The sequence below is a fragment of the Neolamprologus multifasciatus genome, chromosome 14, assembly GCF_963576455.1.
Source record: "Neolamprologus multifasciatus chromosome 14, fNeoMul1.2, whole genome shotgun sequence".
In the NCBI taxonomy this organism is placed as follows: domain Eukaryota; kingdom Metazoa; phylum Chordata; class Actinopteri; order Cichliformes; family Cichlidae; genus Neolamprologus; species Neolamprologus multifasciatus.
Window position 1 is genome coordinate 32,609,880 of NC_140452.1, and position 18,299 is coordinate 32,628,178.

The 18,299-nt window shown below is 42.1% G+C and overlaps 1 protein-coding gene and 1 long non-coding RNA gene across 2 annotated transcripts in view; one reads left to right on the forward strand and one right to left on the reverse strand.

Annotated features, from left to right (window-relative positions):
- Positions 1 to 18,299, reverse strand: part of numbl (NUMB like endocytic adaptor protein) — a 66,191-nt gene that overhangs the window by 46,656 nt on the left and 1,236 nt on the right. The window lies entirely within an intron of this gene.
- LOC146504427 (uncharacterized) lies at positions 3,470 to 17,985 on the forward strand. Its single transcript, XR_014868849.1, has 2 exons — positions 3,470 to 7,679; positions 7,997 to 17,985. It is a non-coding gene; the product is annotated as an uncharacterized LOC146504427 (long non-coding RNA).

Genomic DNA, 18,299 nt, shown 5'->3' on the forward strand with positions numbered 1-18,299 from the left:
AAGAGGAAGGCAAGAAAGTTATGTCAAATCTCATCTTCATTTAAAAAAAAAACATCCTAGAGCAACTTCTAAAAAGCTCACCCATGTTTAGAGGATTCAGCAGGGCGTTATCAGTTAACCTCTGTTGGGGAAAAAGGGGGAAGTAGAGGGAGATTGTGATGGTGCAGAGTAAACAATGCAGAGGTGAAGACCCTCAGGCAGAGAGATCAGGCCAGAGGCAGACAGAGACGAGAAAGACAAGCGGACTGGTGTTTGAGGCCCATGGCTGGAAAACACACTGACACGGAGAGGAGAGGAGAGGAGAGGAGAGGAGAGGAGAGGAGAGGAGAGGAGAGGAGAGGGAAAAAGGGAAAAGAAAGGAATTAGAGACTTTTTTATAGTTGCTTTCTCTCCAGGATGTTGATTTGACTTCAACAGTTATCGATCACTTTGACTTTTTTCCTCTCTTTTCAAACCTCACTTCAGAGCAAAACAAAACCTCATCGAACTTAAAGGGGAGGCCATTTCAATAGGCATCACACCCCTCGAAAAGCGTGGCGGAATTCTTTTAGAAACTGAGAAGTGTGTGTGTGTGTGTGTGTGTGTGTGTGTGTGTAGTCCCCTTGCTCCCCCCATCCACACACACACGGTCACTACAGATTACAAACACACACCACAGATGGCCAGCGCGTCTCGTCTTTTCACCGCCACCACCATCGAGAATAATGGCCAGCGGTGGCCCCTCCTCCTTCTCTTCTACTCCCTTTCTCTTTTGTCAGCACGTGTGTCCGTCAAATGGAAGCGTGTGTGTCTGGGACAATGGCAGGCAGACAAAGAGCCCGCCTACCCCCCACCAGGATGCTGAATAGGGGGGCACGTGGTCCTTGTCATAGAAGGAACAATAGCGCTGAGGAAGAGGGGCAGAGAGAGGGTGTGGCACCCCTGCACCGATGGCAAGGTGCAGCCTGGGTGGCCCCCCGAGTTCAGATTTGAACTTGAAGTTAATCAAGCAAATCAGGGGAAACTAGCCAGAAGCCAGAACGTAGACCATATGGTAGATATTCTTTAAATTACATTAAAGCCAAATGCATTTACTGAGGCAAATAATGCATTATTCATTCGTCAAAATGATTAGTCACTCACTCACTCGGTTTTTGGTTTGAAAGTCACGACTGGAAGTTTCATACGCCCCCGCATTTTTTCCATATGCTGCATAACCACTTACGGCTAATCAAAGCACATGACATGCATTCAGACTGACTTCCTACCTTCCAGGAAACCAGTGATTCCATTAGTTTCACAACAGCAAGACAATTAACTTGTTAAGACGTAAAGTCTGATGGATTAATGAAATCGGCAGTCCATCACCGTAAACCGCCTCTAGGCTTTTGCAGTCCTATAGCAGCAAACAACGCATGCAAAATCTTCCAGAAATCTGGGCTTGTTGTTGCTTTCAAGTAATGACATTATAAGTATTACAGTTTTCTGACTGCAACTTTTGTATGAGAATACCGTGTCGGTACTTGTAGAAGACTTCACATTACTGTACTTAATGTGCTAACGTGCACGAAAAAGCACGCATGAAAGTGCGAGACTCAAACACCGAATTAATGACTGCTAAACTTATCTTAGTCTGGCAAGTTAACAAGCTTACATAATAAACGCTATAGCCTCCGAACATCAGTTAGCCAATACTACCATAACCCAAAGAGCTATATGCTAAATTCTCACCCCAACCGGTCGCAGCAGATGGCCGCCCCTCCCTGAGCCTGGCTCTGCCGGAGGTTTCTTCCTGTTAAAAGGGAGTTTTTCCTTCCCACTGTTGCCAAAGTGCTTGCTCATAGGGGGTCATATGATTGTTGGGTTTTTCTCTGTATCTATGAAGCGCCTTGAGGCAACTTTTGTTTTGATTTGGCGCTATATAAATAAATTGAATTGAATTGAATTGATTTGAATTGAATTAAATGGTAAACTGCTACTTGCATAGTGATTTTGTACTCTGAATACAGAGAGCTTTTACTGCAAACTTCAATTATCCAATCACACACACATTCATTTCTATACCAAAGCACCTTGTCTACACTCTGAATGATCCGTCGGGGCAACAATATTTTGCCCAAGGACACTTCGACATGCCGGCTGGAGTAGCCAGAGAATCGATCCACAAAACAGTTCTACCTCCTGAGCCACAGGCGCCCAGGAATTATTCACCAAGCAATAAGAAATTCCTGAATGATCAGTCAGTTACTCATTCTCTTTTTATGAACAAGTTGTATTTTTTTTTGTACTTTTTTAGAACTGAAACAAAGTACTCATTAATTCTCTGCTTTTTTCCATTAGCCAACTTTCAATATCACATTTCCACACAGCCACGTTTTCCACTCCCTGTTTGGCAGCACAATGACAATGTGTTAGTGATGAGCAATTACCTTTGAATAATTACATATCTTAAGGATGTATCAAGTCTCAGCAAGTTGATATTGATGCAAAATAACATAAAAAATGAATGGCTTTCCAAGTAAAGGGTAAAACTGATTCCCATGACCAAATACGAGGCAGAAGCCATCCTGGAGGGCCCAAAGACTCAGCTGGTGGATTTACTCCAGCCTTAGGCTTTTACTCTCTCTAACGGATACATCAGCACTCGTGGGACATGTTTAATGTGACTCGCTGGATACAGCCTGAACAGTCTAAAGGTGCTCACGCACGTGTTCTCATTGAAGAACGTGCATGTTTGTTTAGTTTTGGTTTTTTGTATGCGTGGAAGGGGGTCAAGATGCATTGTGGCAGGGGAATAGAAAGGTTGGAACAGCTGGGCTGAGTCTGCAAGAGGACACGACAGGGGGAAAGCTGGGGGGAGTGTGTTAGAGAAAGAAAAAAGAAGAAAAGGGACAGGCACGTACATCCAGGCAGGCAGGCTGCTGACAGGCTCCTTTTGAGGCAGCAGCTGGTTAGACTGGGGGTCTCACCAGCTGTGCCTCTGCTGACCTCTCCCTAAAACTCTCCACCTCCTCTTCCTCCCCAAACTCCACTTCCCTTCCCCCAACAAACTGGAACCCAAGTGCAGGCAGGAACACACACACACACACAGACACACACAACCATCTGTCAGTAGGAGGACAGTTGTCTCTCTGATTGCTCCATAACGGTGTTGAAGCAGACTTGGTAAGCACCACGCCCCAAACAAAAGCCCTGGAGATATGGAACTATTCTAAACCAGACGTCTTCCAACAAGCCCCAACTGACGTCTCAAACTCCCTGGATAGATCACCCAAAGCCTGTGACTCATGCATGATTGCGAAGCAACACAGAGACGCAGAATTAGCAGTGATGGGAAAAGAAACCATGCACATGCTTTCATAGCTTTTATATTTTGACCAAAGAGATTCATGCATCAACACTGTGCTTATATTAACTAATTTTTTTTTTTTTAAAAGGCAACGCTGTTTTCTCTCATTTTTATAAAGTAAGACAAAATTTACCAAATCGTTAGTGATCCTTCTAAAAGAGCGAGCTGCTGTTCCAAAAGTGCATCTCTCATTTTTCAAATCAAGCTTCTTGGAAGAGAGAGGCTGACTCACAATCTCACCAGCTCCTCCTTCATTATGATCTGCATCTAGGCTGACAGCAGATCAGCACCGATCAGATCTGATTTATGCAGAAAAAACAAGGAAAAGTTGCCTCGCCCGATTCAGACAGCATCACTTCAGAAGTGCTTATACGGAGCACCACTAAATCAAGTGCACCCAGTGAGTAATTGATTCAAGCTCTGTTCTTGTTTTTCACTCTGTTGTGTAGCTGGCAAGGCAAATCTGCTGTATCTACAGCAGGGGGAAAAGAAAAAGTGAAGAGAAGAGAATGAGAGGAGACCATACTTGCTTTAGAGGGGAAAGAAACTAAAATGATGGCGTGCACAACATTGGCAAAGTAAAAATAAACAATAAAGTCACTTCTGAGAATTTCTGCTATTTTTTTAATTCTTTCATTTATAAAAAGATTTTTAAAAAATGAAATCCATTTTATGGTTTGTGTCTGTATGATAACAGCCGGTCTCCGACAGACTCTGGGATAAACTGCATGTTGACATCCTCAACAACACAAGCAAACAGCATGCCTGGGTGACTCCACCAAAGCACAGCGCAGCATAACTTTACACTATTAAACAGAAGGCAGTCAATCGGTCAATTCAAAAAGCCTCCTCTGTCCTCTAGTTTATTTCATGTCACGATATACTCCACACAAACGTTCTTAAAAGCGCCAAGAGGAGCACTTTTCGCTTTGATTCTCATGACTAAAACTGCAAAATCTGGTTAAAAAGGAGCTGGCCACACCAATAAACAGCCCACACATCTGTCTTCAAATGTTTTAACTTAAAAGCTCCAAAAATTGAAATATACACTAAAATATAAGCCATGTAAAATATAAGAAAAGCTGTTTAAATTTGGCAAGAACACACGATTATCTAGGACACTGTTACGTATATGCTTTTAAAACTTTTTTATGGTTACTGAACATTAAGGCGTGTGTGTGTGTGTGTGTGTGGAACACATAAATCACTTACACACATGCATTTGTGACTTAAGTTTCAGTCCACCTACGAAGTGTCTGCAGCACTGTATAGACATGCCACACTGGCCAGTTGATTGCTGTGGCATTTGCCAATGTGTACATAACTTTCTTTTCCAAGTGTGTGTATTAAATCTGTTTATTGGCATGCCAAATCCCTCTCTGCTCCTCCTCTTCTCTCCCTGAAGGGTTAGCAGTGTGAATATTAGATGGGGACAGATTGTATTAGATAACACAGACCTAAATAGAGCCACGCACAGATTCTCACACACAGGCAGCTTTGTGATGTACAGTTACAGAGATGGTGAAGAAGTGCACTTGAAGAACACTTCATGGTGGCTCATTCAGAAAGGTAATGTATGACAATATATCTACATTTCACCCAGATTTTGCTGATAATACCTAACATAACTCAAATTGAACACTGTTTTTCATTTTCACAGCAATGCAAACTTCTGTTTCTTATCACTACTGCAGCGGTCCACTGATGAGCCCACACAGCTCACTGGGGGGCCCAAACAAATCTCCCCAAACTTTACTTTGTAAAGCTGGAGCCTCGGGCAAACACTTAGATGGCAGGATTTTTGTTTTATTTTCACATGTTAGGCGAGGTTTTAAAAGAGTACCTGTGCACTGGGGGATCAGTGGAGAAAAGTGAAAGAAATCTATCTGCAGCTTGCAGGGATATGAAAGTGGATACAAAATGCATGTTTCGGATGCTCTTTTTTTAAGAGCTACTTTAGCACATAGTGGTAGGACATGGTTTGAAAGTGGAACTGCTGTGGTGCACAGACACAGACAGCGTTGCATAAACAGTCCTGCACTGCACAGGCAGCTGGCGAACATGCAACTGCTCTGTGGGCTGGGATCTGTCCATCAAGTCACGTCTCAGGGGAACAGGAAAGGCAAGGATGAGAAACCAGCACGCTAGGATGTTTTCCTCCTCAGTTCTAAGAGCATGACAGTCTAAAAAAAAACAAACATACCTTTTTTTTTTTAATGAAAACAAGGCCAACTTTGCAGCCACATCATCATCACCATCATGCAAGCACTGCTCAACTTAGCTGCACCTCAGCAAGAGCAAATATCTAGTCATGAACAGCAACACTTGGCTGCCACAGTGTAAACTGATTACATGCAAAGAAAGGAGTGTGTGTGTGTGTGTGTGTCTGAAGTGCAGGAAGAGAAAAAGGGAAAAAAGGAACTTCAAAGTTGGTGAACAGCTAAAAAGTAGGGTTAAAAGGGGTTAAGATTTTCCTCTGGCCCTTAGGAATGCAGAGCAGGAGTAATAACACATTCCCTGTGTGGAGCGCAGTGGGCATCCTAGGACAAAGGCATGTAAACATGCAACCATGCACTTATGGAAACAAGAAATTCTGGCCAGAGGTGTCGAACATAAGGTCCGGGGAACAACATCTCTGGTTTAGACTCTCTTGGTCTGTTCTCCCTGCACATACCAAGCAGCCATCTGGTGAGCCGGACAATTCAACCCTGCAGCCATTTATCTACATTCTCCTCACAACTGCTTATCACCTCGGCCAGCATCCTCTCCTTCTTTTAAACCCTGCCACTCTACTGGTACCTCGCCTTTGAAAGCAGAGGAGACGAGGAGTAATGTCAAGGGAAGGAGGGGAACTTAAAGAGAATAGCAAATGAGCTCTCACCTCCTCGGACAGGTCGGCTCTACAGAGACTGAAGGGGTGCTACGGGGTGAGAGATGAAGGGAGAGAGGCCCCCCTCATCACAACATAGTGTTCCCATTACATCAAATCATTTCTACATTACACTGGCTGGGTGTCGCCTTGGCATCACCACGATATTCCTCTGTGATCTGAGGCGAGAGCAGACATAGCCTGTGGGAGGACAGTCTATATACTTTCTATTGATCTCCTTGTAAAGGCTTGTTGAGGCCTGAGGTGCTTGAAGCCTCATCCATTAAAACATAATTTTTTGGAAAAGAAAAAGAGAGAGAGAGAAAGCGCTGTGGCTTTATCCTAGATTTCATCATATTTGGAGTCATATTAGAGCACAGACAAAGCTGCAAAAATGATATCTGAAGGATCGTATTGTTCATAACAATGTAAAGCAGTTTCAGCTTTGAAATATGATAGAAAATCAATGTCACTGAATGTTTTTGGTTTCTTTATGTGGTTAAGAGAGGACGTTTGTGTGGATAGTGGAGTCTTTTCTAAATGAGGAGTGTGTTTATGGTAACTTGCACAGACAGATAGCTCAGAAACTTGATGTCAATAAGCCGGGATTATAGTTTCATTACGTTTGTGTGCCTCTCTTTTATGAAGTTTATCTGTGTATTTAGCTATTGAGGAGTCACTCCTCACATTGCTAAATCAAAACTAAAATGCTACTTCAGCAATATTAAGTAAATAACAGTAATAATAATACGCAAATCCTTTACTCAGTGAGACATATTTTGGGGAATATGTTGTCTGTTAGAAACAGCTAAATGAGAAAATCACCACCACTGTATTTCTCTCAAATATGGATATTAGCTTACTTTAATTAGCTTGGCAGGAAGAGATGGCACCCTGTACCACAATCTGGAACTTTTAGCTTCAACTTTTTTAACATTTTATTGACAGTTACAATGTTAAAAACAACACTTAGCAAGATGCTAGCTTAGGTCAGCTTTAGCTAGCTCTCTCAACAACTTGGCCATTTTAAACAAACAAGCTATGACTTGTTGTTTGTTTTATTACATGTTAGATTCAACATGAGTTTTATAAATGCTGGACAGATTTTAGTGTTGGACAGGGCAAGCTAGCTATTTGGCTACTCTTTGCACTAAGCTAATAGAGAGGAATAGTGGCCGCCCACATTTTTTAAGGGCTCCAGTTCTAAAAATGAAGTTCCACATTTATTTTCCCCACTGTCATTTGAGAAAATTCTTATATAAAGAGTTTTAAGTCTTGAACATGCTAGTTTCGAGGTACCTCGTCACCATAAGGAGATTGAATTAGGTTGAATTTTTGTTTTTTAAATTAAAGAAAAGGAAAAAAAACAACAAAAAAAACCCCACTTTGTACATAATTACTTTCAGATGTGAAGGAACTACTGATCCCCTGGCCCCCAACCAGCTATGGCTGATGGCTGTCCCCCACCCCCGGAGCCTGGAGGTTTGTTCCTGTTAAACGAGAGTTTTTTCTTCCCACTGTCGCCAAGTGTTTGCTCAAAGGGGGTCTCTTTGATTGTCAGGCTTTTGTCTTTATTATTGTAGAGCACCTTGAGGTGACTTTTGTTGTGATTTGGTGCTAGATAAATAAGACTGTACTGACCAAAATGAATCCTAAATTGCAATGAAACTTCTAGATTTCAAAGCGAATTATTCCTAACGTTAAAATTCATTATGATATTGTTGTATAATAATAGTTTTGTATTTATTTTATAGTTTGAGTAGAGCAGACTAAAGTCCAGATGTTATATTTTTCTTTAGGATCCTGTCATCATCTACTACCTTTGTCTTCTATGGGCATCCAGGCCTGTTTGCTTTTCTGTTCCCACTATCTGTTTGATGGATTATATCCTCACATGGCCTGTTTCAGACTCCTTTGATGACATTTAGTAAATTCACAGCAACAGCTTTCAAATGCCAACGCCACCCTTGGAATGAATTGTAGAGCTTTTCCCAGCTTAATTCATTAATAATGATATAATGAGGATATCCCACAGCTGTCCATGAAACAGATTTTGACTCTAGTGTCCGATTATATTTAAACAAGCAAAAATTGGGGAAACTTTAAAAAAAGGAATTGCTGTAATTCTTCAACATTTAAAGCAATATTTTGTTTAAATTAAAGCTCAGTGATAAGAGACAAATGTAACTTGAATTTTGTTTTGCTGATAATAATAATAAGGAACTTACAGGCACTGGTTTAGTGCGGGCAGAGGTGTTAGCCTTATTGAGGAAATAGCTGAATTAACTTAATGTTTTAATGCCTCTTCATGTGAAAACAAACACTGGCAAATCTCCCTGCAGCTCACATCTGTACATGTATCTGTACATCATAGCGCTGCTTTTATTTCCCTCTCTCACACACATCTGTCAGTGTTTTTTTGTTAAAGTTGACTATTACCAAATAAATTATCTAATTATATTCCACAGAAACAGGCATAAACAGGTCGTACAGGTCATATGGTGTTTTAGATCATCTGACAGTTCCCATTGGTTGCTCTCAGTTCTTGGCATGAGGTAACAAATTATGCTGCAATAATTTCACATTTTGGGTTTTTCCTCCAGGCATTGGAAATGTACGTATCGCTGTTCAGATTTCAAAGCCATTGTACATTTCAAATGCGCTTGGAGTCTCTGTCTCCGTCTCCACTGTGCCTCCCTGTCCACTCCTTCTAACTGTCGTGAGTGTCTGACATAATACCCAGTTGGCTGGCTGGCTGTACAGACCTGGAAAGGCCCTGGCTTGAGTGGCTGACTGATTTACAGGCGTTCTAGGTGGCTGGCTCGCCACAGACAACCCCCTCACTCCTACTGGACTTACTGGGTTTACTGGGTGGACTGGCTACTCATCTTCCTACAGTGAAGACAGACAAAGGCAGGTCTGTTCATCTGGGATCAAGCAGGCAAAGACTGCCACTTCCCGTGGCCAAAAGAGGCAGAGGGAGGAGGGGGAAGTGAGACAAATGAAGAAAGGAAAGAGAGAAGACTGAGACTCATAAAGAGCAGGAAAAAAAGGAGGGTCCTTTTTAACTGAGGGCTACGAGGAAACGGGAAAAAGACATTATAACAAGAATCAGGAGAGAAATGTGAGAGATGGAGTGTAGAGAAAGGGTCAGGCACAGCCTATTAGTTGTATATTGTCCAATATGGTACTTGCGCAGGTACCAGCAATCAATCACAATGTTGCTTTCTATTACACTTTTCACAAAGTATTTGTCTCCCAGCCCATAAGCAGTCACGACAGGAACAATCCACTCTAAATGCTAACGCTATCAATAATCGTCATCTCCCATATGCTTGTTTGGTTTTTTTCCCCCACTATGGCATTTTAGTGCAGCTCGCCTGCGAAACAAGACACCTCTCCCTCCTCCATCTTGCCCTCTTTTCATCTCCCCGACCATCTTTCCAGCGCCTACAATGGCTCCTCACCTCTCTCCTCTTGGCCTGCAGCCTCATCCATCTGCCCCTCCAAATACTGACATGAGAAAAGCAGTTTGGAAGATTTGGAGTCCATTTCCCTGTTTGTGTAATTCTGCTGTTGCAGGGGACAGAATATATAGCAGGTTACTCCACAAAATTTCAAGCATATGAGCATGCGACTTTTTAGAATGGGAGGACATTTTATGCTGTGAAAATACTTATTATCTATAGACGATGTATTATGAAATAATAGGTGAAAAAAAAACTATTCTTGTGCTTTTATGATGCTAATGCTGCTTTATATGTTGGATGTATAACTTGATGAATAATACATAATAAACACAATAATATCTATGGACACCTGTGGGGGTGTCCATAGGTTGCACAACACACAAGGAAGAGAAAAGGGAAAGGACGACATTGCTTTAGGGTCACAAATGGTATAAAGATGGACATAGCTTCTGGGTCGAAAAATTGAAGCAGATTCAAAAGTCCTTTAAACCTGCATTCTATATCAAGGCCACCAGATGGCGATAGTTGTGGTTGCAACAAGAAATCCAGGCGTAGAGAAAACCTCGCTCTGTCTTGATACGCATAAACACTTTCCTGGTGAGTTTATTGTCTCAGTCAGTTCTTTATCCAAGTTATGCAGTTGGTTAATGACTTGCGAGTGACAAGTCTTTAGCCAATGAGCGAGCAGTCTCACAGTCCTCAACCTTCTTTGTCAAATCTGGTTCTTTTAAGCCAAGATGGAAGAAACCCTGATCTTAAGACTTCGGAAACAAAAGGATGTTGTCTCAGTAGACTGCTGCTGCACACCTGCACCAGGGTAAACCTCCGCCTGACCTACTCCTGCTATACAGGTGAAAATAGAGCAACAGGACCACTACGTCTTTGATTCTATTTATTTTCTCCTGTGTTTTACTTGCATCTATTTGAAAGAGTGAGTGTAAACAAAAAAAATATTTTATTTTATATGCTGGAATATGCAGAAAATAGGTTTAAATGTTAAACAAATTTCTTCCAGTCAGAGAATGTTGCATATAATTAAATTTTTGCTTGATGCATAAAGTTAAAAGATTAAAACTAATAAAACAAGTTTTAAAAAGAGACTTTTTCATTTGATTACATTTTGTATGATGGATTATGCAGAAAAAAGTAGAATTGGGCTGAAAGATCTATCGCTTTATCACCTATTCAGGTTGTAAATCATGTTTTTAAAAAGTAACTAAGTAACTAATTACTTTTGAAAATAAGTAATCAGTAAAGTAACGGGATTACTTTTTGGGGAAGTAATCAATAATTAGTTTCTGATTACTTTTTTCAAGTAACTTGACCAGCTTTGCATCTTTGCATGTAAGGATCCATGCTTCCAGTAAGGATGATTTTTTTTCCCCCTCCGTGTAGCACTAATTGGGATCCAAAAGGAGTCTGTCTCTGTACAATACATTTTCTTTTAAACAGTTTTAAGCATAATTTGAATGACACAAGGAGCGCACACAGTTACACTGAATGTCAGCTGTTATAATTTGTTAATTAGTTGGTTTTAGAGACACTGAGGGGAGGCTGCTAGCCTAGCTCTACACTTTATCCAACAAGTGTAAATGTAACTTAAATATATTAAGTGACTAAATCTTTCATATATGATTAAATCTTTTTATTTTAATCAAAGGTTTGTATAAATTTTGTGGTTATATAGTCCTGAATTCTTCTGAATTGGTCGTTGTGCATTTTCTTGTACAAGCTGTGACAACATGGGTGCAGCTGGTTTCTGGATTACAGACCCTGCATCGACACACAGGGATGGCTTCAGTATGATCCTGTACCTGTTGCTAAATTTAAAAAAAAAAAACTGCAGCTGTTTTTATTTTTAAGTTGGGAAACCAGTCAATTATATTACCCACAGTGCAGTTACATGTCTATGTTACTTCATAATATGGTATTTTTTAAAATCAAAATGCCAGTTTGATTAAAAAAAGACGATTTAAACTATACAGCGGGTCACAAACATCCCAGTGAAATACTTTTTATACAAAAACAAAAATGAAGCAACTGTTTATATAAAAACTTTCTTGCTTGATTATATAATGATGTGATTCAAAAAATGTTTTTAAGAGGATTCAGCAGGATCGTTTTGATCTGTGTAGGCGTTACAAGAGCCATTTACCCCAGTGTTTTATGAGAACCTACACCAACCTCGTGCTGCTGCTGGAGCTTTTTATTTTGACTCACATTTTAACACGTTTTAACTCTCATTAATACCGTGAAGCACATTTTCTAAAACATTAACCTATTGCTTTAGACGGAGAGATGAATACAGGCTACTGAGTGATATTTTTATTTCTACACTCTAGAGCTTTTTCTAGTCTGCTAATAAGGATTTTTCCTCTGGTTGTAGTCTGCTGACGAGGTCTTCCTTTCATTCCTGAAACTCTACAAATATCAATTATGTAACTGCTAATTTTACTACAAACATTATCATGTTATCTCGCTGTGCTCTTGTGAGGTACACTCAACAGTATTCAGTGGCATTGCTATAATTTCCCCATGAGGATTTAGAGCGTGTCTGTGGTACTCGGCACAGTGGGTGATAAGATGGGTAATAGGTTATTTCAGTCTCAACAGCAGGGTGATTCAATTGTGGTTAATAGTTGTGGTGTGAGGGTTTTTTAATAGGTTATTCTTACTTCCTTCGTGAAATCTGTATCTTTATTAATACTTCTCATTTGCATTAAAAGGACAATCTCTTGTCTTTCATGAGGGATCCTTTCCAGCTATTCCTCCCTTGATCGCGATCGTGATGCCAGCAGCTCGGAGAGTGAGCTGCATCTGGCGTACAGCTGGACACCACAGAAAGTCAAACAGATGGAGATGATTGAAAGACGAGTAAAAGAAATCAGAGAAGTCATAAGAGTTTAAGATAGGGAGCTGTGAAGGGCAGCAGTCTAAATAAGAAAATCTATACGAGGTATATTAAAGGTTGGTGAGTGCTGCAGGAATAAAACAAGGGGGAAGGAAAGGCGCGAGGCGAAGCGAACAGTGGAAATAAAGGAGAGGAGAAGCAAGTGAAAAGATAGCAACAGAGCAAGAAATGGAAAGATGCAGAACTCCAGAGAGAGAAAGAGAGACGGACCGGTGGACGCACAGAGACAGAGAGAGATGAAGGGGGGTACAGTCATGTGGAGTCAGATGCTCCTAATCAGCTGCGTTGCTGTCAGAGCCTCCTCACTATAGCAACCATGAGTCATAGCACCAGTAAACAGAGAGGATGTTTTATAAAGCGAAAGCCTCGCTGGCACATTCACTGTGCCGTCGTACGTTTTACGAGCGCAGTGTAGCGCGAGCGAGACACAAACTGGTTCGCACAGGGCAAATGAACACGTGCAGCTTATTTAGCACTTATTTTTCATTTCTCAGGGCGCCATTTTTATACGTCCACATGTTACTGATATCAAATTTTACTTTATCCTCTGCAAAAACTGTTTGGGTGCCATCTAAAATGTATTGGGACATTATCTATATCACTGGACTGGTATTGCTTAGAGTGTTTTCTTGGGTCTGCACGGCCCTCCTTGGGTACTTTTGTTTTCAGACGTCACACCTTAAACTGATTTCCACAGTTTTTCCTTCAAGAAATGCATGTACAGTGTGTAGTGTAAGATGCTGAATTTATAAAAACTCAAAACGACATTCATTACTCATCAATATTTACACGGCTGTGTGTCGCAAGCTTCAAATAATAGGTCAGTGTACGCGCAAGTTCTCCCTGAGAGCTAAAAGCTCTTTTTCCAACAACTTTTTGGGCTCTGTATGATAGAGGGGACATCCTAATATTACCACCTCAAGTGCAAAGAACCAGCTGTCTAAACCTTCTGTTTGGAGGGGCAACCAATCAGAAGAAAGTGAACTTAAAGGAAGGGGGAAGGATGTTAAACTGCCTGTTACAGTCAGTGAATGAACTGAAGGCCCAGTTTGAGATAAACAGTGATTATTTTTGACTATGAAGCCGTGAGGATTATACTGTAAGTTATTGGAAGCTAGTGTGGGGTTAACGTTTGAGAGCTAATGAAGTATTTTTGGTTGTTCTAAATTGATGTTTTCAAAGAGTTCTTTTGATCCAGCTACAAACACTAAGGGACTGCTTGAATGCAAGTAAAATTGCTGTTTTTCACTTTCATCTAAATTGTCCTGATCACATTCAGATGTGGAGCTAACAACTTTACGCATAATAAAATGTTTCCCAGTGTCTTGGATATCTACTGAAAGGATTTCACCGTATCTGCGGTGAGCTAATGTCAGCTGGTTCATTAGTCTGGATGATTTCTTTAGTCGGGCTCTGCGCACTGCTCTAAGAATCTATAAACTCTGTAAGTATTTCATTTAAAGGCTGCGCAAACCGAGGGCCTAGCCTGTGCAGACTTTTTAAACAGCTTTTGATGAGCGCACTGCTGTACATGTACACAGAATCATACATGTTCACTGAGCCACAGAGCAGACACTGATGCGTTTCTCTCCGGTGACTCATTCTTGTGTTTTAGCTGGAAGTAGCCTCTGTGCCCCCTCTGAGCCGCACGCACTCGAACGTACAGAGGCACGAAGACAGAGTTTGATTCCTCTCGTATGTCCTCTGCCTCTCTGACTGCCTATTGCAACATAGTCTGCACAGATGCACACCGCTTTAAGTGTAGTCACCCCTCTCCTCCAACCCCCCTCCAATCTCCCTCACACACTTTCTTCACACAGTGAATGGGCCCCTCTGTGCTCTGGAAGATTTAACTTGGGTTCTTTTCTGTCGCTAACAATTTCTCTCGCTCGGCATTGCTCTAAAGTTGTGCAGCGGAGAAGCCTGCATCATTTTAAACCGTGTCTGCAGCACACACACAGAAAACTGTGCAGGCAAGGAGGAAAGTGATTGTAGGTGGGCTGTGGGAACTGTAAATAACTCCAGATTTGAAACTAACAATGCCTACGTTCATCTGAGGCACTACGGTCCACGCAGGCCGCCCGGGCTCATTTAGTATCTCTGCACAGATCACATGGAAGAGTTCCTGTCATGCAATCCTAACTTTTTTCACACAGTTACATGGAATCCAACAATAGCTGTAATCCATGAGGCTCTGTACCTTGCTTTGGAAACGGGAAGGTTTAAGAGATGGGACCTGCTGTGATGTACGGTTTGGAGATGCTGGCACTGACAAAAAGGAGGAGGTGGAGCTGGAGATGGTCAGATTTCATTGGGAGTGAGCAGAATGGACAGGATTAGAAACGAGGACATCAGAGGGACAGCTCAGGTCGCTCAGGGTTGGATATGTGCACAGGAGGGAGAGTGGATGCAATGGAAAAAAGCATGCTGAATATGAAGCTGCCAGGCAGGAGAAAAAGGACGCAGTGAAGGCGGACATGCTGGGGATGAAAGGGTTAGAAGAAGAAGAAGAAGAAGAAGAAGAACAGAATGTGCAAACTGTTGAGGCTGTTTCAACGCGGCACTAAATGTTCGGATTTATGTTTTTTAAATTGGTTATTTGGCGATTCCACCACAGTTTGACCCTGAGACGGTGAAAAACCTCTCGTTACAAAAGTGTATCAAAAGTGTTCAATACTGGACATTTGTTCAGTGGCTTCTAGGTGCAATTTGGAACAAACCACATAAAAACAATTGGGCAGCAAGAAGAGCAGCCGCTAAAAGCCTGGAAAAGGATATAGATCAAACCAACCCCTAAGGGAGAGGATGTGGTGGGATTTTTTTTTTTTCTTTTCATTTCAGGTATTTTTAGACACAGGTTCCTTATCGCAATATTGCATCTGAGCTTCAACAGTTAAACGGGCTAAAATAGGTCATCAAAAAATAAATAAAGAGAGAGAGCAATGAGATTTTTTTTTTTTTTAAATGCAACCCTGGCTGCTCCGAGTGACAGTTATTAGTTGTGATGAGTTCTCCACTCGGAGTTGCAGTTGCTGAGAAAGACCCATTTCCACTTTTCTTGTTATCTGCAGAGAAAAACGCCACTGAAGCAAAGACAAACTGCTGATTGCCAAGGAAACAGGCGAACACACACACACAAGCCAGTCAGCATCCCTTGCATGGTCAAACAAACTGAGAAAACACAAATTGCTGCCTTCACACATGAGCGTCCACTAGACGGGCATTCAAATCCATCCCTTCACTCGTTTATCAATCCAGACTCAACGCAATAATATGGTAGGAGTACAACATGTGCACACGAACATACTCACATACAAAATAAAAACTATAGCACCATGTCTTTGTACTGTGAGCATGCCATTAGTGCGTGCAGTAATGGGGCTATATGGTAGATAGGAGTGGTTGCATTTAACTAGCCTTCAGAAATCAGATAAGCCCACTCAGCACATACTGGAGGCACTAGGCATCAGAAAGCAGTGTGTGTATGTGTGCGTTTGTGTGTAGAAACATGCATGTGATGACATCTTCTGGATCGGAGGTTCTGCTCAGCCTGACGTGGTCACATTCAAACATCTCTCAAAGGAACCGTGATACCCAGTGATGGCCTTCACGGCTCATTTGCACATTTTGAACCTCCTCCTGTTTGGTTTATCACTTTCTTCCCGCACCTCCTCTGACTTCCTGCCTCTCCTTAGCTTTTCTCACCCCACCTTTCTATCCGGGCACCCGACTCAGAGCGTTTCCTCCCTCCATCCTTCCTCTCCTCAGCGTCTTCGGGGTATGCCAAATCTCATTATTTAAAATCTGGTTCTCTAAATGAATCCCGCCAGCAGAAGCAGATTTCTGTAATCAATTTACAGGCTTTATTTGTGGAGTATTTTTTTTTTTTTTTTTGCTTTCATTCATTAACACCCACACATCACAACTGCTGTGCACACAGCAGAAGAAGAAAAAATCCTCTTTGCACAAGCAGTCGCCGAGCAGCACTGCAGTCAATTTGGAATAAACACCTCAGTGGCGCTACACACATAATTTATAGTTTCAGTCATAACTTTTCATACTTGTAATCTTTCTCAGCAACAAATCAAGTTTTGAAGAAGCATTTGGTTTACAAAAGATCTTCAAACTATTCACAAACGAATAAAGGATTTCCTCTACAACCTAAAAAAGACCCTAACCTGCAGTCCCACACAGTCGCCAGGGGCTGCTGTACTTTGCCCTGAGGAAGCACGGCCTTGCTGCCGGGCCGGCAGTAGCGGGGAAGGGGCTGGAAGTGGTGCTGCTTGTTTAGGAGACCCACCCTGACCAGCACAAAGGGGGGGAGCAACGCCCTCCTCCACTACCAGCTAACCCAGACATCGCTCTGATTGGCCAGCTGGATGACCTTTGCGCCCCGCTGTATTGTGGTTTCAGCTGGCCCAACCCTCCCCCTTGTGCGTTCATGTGCGTGTGTGTATGTGGAAAACAAAAGACAGCCAAGTCCTAATGCAGCAATCAGAGCTCGAGGACAGGGGAAATGGTCTGAGGGGAAATGGAGTGTGTGTGTGTCTATGCATTGATGTGTGTGTGTGTGCTGCTGCTGTGTATATGGGGGCAGTGTAATTATGTTCTAGTTGTGATGACTGAAGTGCAGCAGTGATTAGCTACATCAGAGGCGATTTATGTTCAGCAGTCACTTGGTTTGGACTTCCAGAGTTGCCACTCCTCTCTCTCTGTCACTCGCTCTCTTCCATCCCCGGATCTCCAGCTTACCTCGGCTCTGGAGACATAGCGTGCCTCTAGTCACATCCCTAGAGCAAACTTCTTCCAGCCCCACCTTTTAATCGCGCGTTCTCCTTCATTAGTTGAAGTCCCAGATCACGTTAGTATGTCTCAAGCTTCAGATTGTCCCAAACCAAAACTACGACCTCTACAGCCAGTCTCTAAACCAATATGTTCTTCGTTCAGGTCCCGTCACTAAACTGCACTAGCCCTTCTTTACACCAAACTGAGATCTGATCTTTTAACCACTCAAACCCTTCTTTTCAGCCTCATCATAGATCTAATCATCAGTCCTCTAGAGTCACTTGCCCCAGGCCCGTTCCAGCCTTTCTAAGCCAAACTTTGGAGCAAACATGTTTTGTTTTTTTTTCCTGTTATCCATCCTGAAACCATAACTGTAGATTCCACTTATTCTCCATTCAGCTTCACTCACAAACCTAACCTCAAGTAAGTTGCAGGTGTGGACTAACCCTTACCATATTTTAGCCACATCTCTAAATCAAATCATGCCTCATTACAGAACACACTCCAAAACAAACTCCTCATCCTGTAGCTTAATCCACGACTGAGACTAGCCCCACAAGCCTCAACTTAAGCCTTACCCTCCAGCTGCACATGCAAATCGTCTAGTACCGATGGTAGGAGACACTCTGCACTCCTCTCTACTAGTACTCTAAGAGTACTACGCTTTTAACACACCCTAAGTGACTCCTGTGTCCTCACTCTGAGCCAGTGGGTCAGCACAGACCAGCCCTAACAGCATGACTGGCTGTCTGAGGAATGCCATGTCATGGAACAGATGGAGCTCCACAGTCAATAGAGCTGCATGCATTACCCAGCCCTATGTACGAAGGCATGTGCCACGCTTTGCGTGTGCATGTATGTAATTTGCATCATGTCACCATTCTTGATGCACTTTGCATCCTTTGCCCCCTGTCTTTACATTCTTTCCAAAACACA